Source organism: Lolium rigidum, chromosome 6, assembly GCF_022539505.1.
Source record: "Lolium rigidum isolate FL_2022 chromosome 6, APGP_CSIRO_Lrig_0.1, whole genome shotgun sequence".
In the NCBI taxonomy this organism is placed as follows: domain Eukaryota; kingdom Viridiplantae; phylum Streptophyta; class Magnoliopsida; order Poales; family Poaceae; genus Lolium; species Lolium rigidum.
In genome coordinates, this window is record NC_061513.1 from 354,106,388 (window position 1) to 354,110,061 (window position 3,674).

A 3,674-nucleotide genomic window follows, 5' to 3' on the forward strand; every position below is an offset into this window, starting at 1 on the left:
GGCACCGGCCCCTGCGCCGGAAACGTTCCGGTCAGCTAGCTGTTGTAACCGGACGGACCGGCGGGAGAACCGGCATGCCGGAACCAGCACCGGAACGAACCGGCTACAGTGACAACAACAGCCGGCATGCCGGTCCCCACGTCAACCGTTCCGGAGCCAGAACCGGCACCGCCGGAAATCGTCGAATCTAAGTTATCCCCAACTATTTGACTTGTAAGTTTACCCTTCTGCCCCTGCGTTCTATATATACTCTTGGTACGGCCAGATCTCAGATGAGACAAGATTTTGAGATTATACTTGAGCTTTGTCTCCCTAGAACCATAGTTCTTTGTATCAAGGTACTCTTGAGGATCTTTCTCTCTCCATGTATGACTCTAGTGCAAGCACTCTCTCATACAAGTTCTAGAGTGGATTCCTTCACCAATCTCTCACTTCTTGGTCTCTACCCCATGGGTCTCTCCAAGGTTTGATTTTATTGGCTTGGTCTAACCTACCAAGGGAGTGAATTTGGCTTGTATTGTGTTTGAGTGTGTTTGTGTTTTGGTTTTTGTGTTCTTCCTCCTTCCCATCCCCTCCATTCACCAATGTGGTCAAGGCCAAATCCTAGGCGTTAGGCCTCATCAACACATGTATGCAAGGCGTCGGAAACGGTGTTTCTATGGATGCCACAATCTCGCTGGAGTTAGCATTGCTCTGAAATTTTTGGCAGACCGATGACCGACGAGCGTGAAACTTACCTCAAACTTTTTTCTTTGGTATATGATGCCCCGTAAAATTTGCCCCCAAAACCGGTAATGTGTTCTTGATCGTGGATTCCCAATGCTCTTTAAAAAAATTATAGGTCCATCGAGTTTTATGGAATTGGAAATAGATGATTTTTTATCAAAACAGTAAAAATGGTTACTTTAAGATTTTACCTCTTTTAAGGGATATGTTAAAGATGCTCTTAGCTCGCTCTCCGATCCTTTTTAATTAACTCAGATTTAATATAACTTTATGTTAAATTGGAGCCGACAAAAAGGGATCAAGGGAGTAGATATTTAGTTTTGGGGCAGGGTTGTCATTTTTTCCTCAACTCACATGTTATGGACATTGTACCTGCCATGATTGATTAATAAGTTGGGCTATGTTTCTCTCCAAAAGAAAAATGATTCTCTACTCGCATTCAGTCAACTTGTTCTGAGTTTTAACTTTTTTTGAGACAGATTTTGTCAAATAAAAACAACGCAATAAGTGCCTTACACTCTGCCAAAAATACAGAAAAGTAACAAATGAGTAACTTTTACAAATAAACAAAGAAAAACTTTAAACTATCCAAGTTGCGTATAGCACGTCGTACATACATGTGAATATTCGTCTGCGTGTATCTTTATGAGCCCTAGCAAAGAATCAGAGTTTTACATTTCCAGCCTAATCCACGTGGCTAGTTGCTACGCCCTTCATCAGTTGGCCTAGGAATAGGAAGATCCAGGTTAACCTGGACCCGGTACCGGGACGTCTCTCCGGGTTTCTGAAACACCATGTACAGTCACGATCAAGGTCCCTCCTGTCCTGCACCGAACAACGCCGGCGGCTCCGTGGCCGACGACGATGCCGCTTCCGCCTTCCCGTTCCCTTGTTGCAGCTCCGTCTCGGTCCGGCAGAGAGGGCACGTCGTCCTGGTGCGCAGCCACGCGTCGACGCACTCAACGTGGAACGCGTGCCCGCAGTTGGGCAGCTCCCGCACCTTCTCCCCGTCAGCGAACTCCGACAGGCACACGGCGCAGTCAGCACCCGCGCCGGCGGTAGAGCCGCTCCCTTTCTGGTAGGCGGTGATGGGCAGCGCGGACAGAGCGGACGCGTCTAGCCCGCGGCGGCTGCCGAACGAGTTGATGGACCGTAGGATGCCGGCAGCCAGGCCACTGCGCCGTCGGCCGGCGGACCGCACGACGAACAGATACAGCAACACGCGGATGAGGGTGAAGATGACGGTGAGCGCGACAAGGAGGAGGGCGGCCATCATCAGGACGCGAGCGCTGAAGCCGTAATTCCGCTGCGCCGGGTTCGGATCAGCGGCGCCAGCCGTGGCCGGCGAGCCGGCAACGGGGTTCCCTGACATGACACGGATGAACTTTCTAGTCTGTGCCAGGAACCAGTAAAGAACCTCAAGACGGGACAAGAGAGAAAAGTAATGGCTGGCAGGTGTAGTTGCCAAGAAAAAAGACAGGTTTGGTAGAACTCAAGTTTGCAACTTAGCTTGGGCAGATGCTGCTGAGTCAATGGGTTGTGTCAATGTCATGGATTTGATGGGAACCAAGATGAAGTGACGAGAAGAATTTCATGCCAGTTGCTTGCGGCGCGAGAATGCGCGTGCGATCGAATTCGGGAGACCGATGATCGACGACGATGAGGGAAACTGATCAGCAGTCTTGCTTTCAGAAGACAAGACTATCGTAAACGCGAACGAGCTAATGTAGCGAGGAAGGGAGGAAGAAGATTACATGAAACTGTGGGTACTAATCGTCAAACCCCATTGGAGCTGTAGAGAAACAAGACAAGTCTAGCTACTCCTACTATTATATTTCCCAAGATATTTCCATGTTCCAAATGGAGGCCGGAAGTTTGCTTGGACCCTGGTGCGGGGGAATGTCACGACAAGCATGCCGTCGCGGGGATGCGTTGAGGCTCGATCGTGGCAAATGCTTGGCCGACCGGGAACACGGTCCAAACAGTAGAAATATGAAACCCCCTGTGTGGTTGTATTCACTGCTTCTTCCACAGCTACTACTTGCTTCCTCCATTCAAGTACAGTTGAGGGAAATTCCCATGCTTTTCTGACAGCCTATAGAAATCGATTTGATGGTTGGAATGGTTTGTGGATATTCATTCAAGAAGGATAAACAATTTAATCATCACTTGGTAATTGTGGCTTGCATTTCTCGAGTCTAGTTTTTCATATCGATTCCCTCAATTAACCCCTTTTCCCTTTTTTTTCTTTTTAAATACCCCCTACCCAGGGAAAGAGTAGGACAAAAGATATTTATAGTTTGAATAAGTGGATTGCCAAAGGAAGATATGCTGAAGCACCTTCGGTATTTGAACATCATCAAAACACGGATTTATGAATTGCCAAGATTACTGTGTCGGTTAAATGACAAGAGAGATTGCCTTACAAAATCCAATTCTTAAGATAAAGATGAGTATCCATGCCTCTTTGATCCGGGGAGATACTGGTTATGCCTTTTGACCTTGGTTCCGGAGGAGCAAGTCAGAAAGGTTGCACTATTCGAATTTGTGCCACATCTGCTAACATAATTGTAGACCCTGGTTCCACTCACTCTTTCGTATCCATGTTATTTGCTCAGACTTTTAGGTATGAGAACGTATGCTCGGAGGTAAAAGGAAAGCTCTCCGGGGAGCCAGCCATATATGTGGGTTCTTTACTAGCCATAGGAAAAGATGTATGTAGTCCCGGAAGAGAAGCAATTAAGCGTAACTTTTGGCTTCCTTGTCATATGTTAATTGAATCAATCGAGTTACGTTTGCAAAATGAATGGAATTCTGGAGTGAACCGAATATCCATGGCAGAACCTATGAATGACACGCTAGGACTTGCCTTATGGTGATAGCAGGGATATGGTAATTCCTTGATTGATTTGGGAGAACCAACTCGATAGAGGATTTCGAGCCAAGGA

At 47.2% G+C, this 3,674-nt stretch overlaps 1 pseudogene; it reads right to left on the bottom strand.

Moving 5' to 3' along the window:
- Positions 1-1,228: 1,228 nt before the first annotated feature.
- LOC124659793 lies at positions 1,229-2,098 on the bottom strand (annotated as a pseudogene).
- Between the last annotated feature and the right edge of the window lie 1,576 nt (positions 2,099-3,674).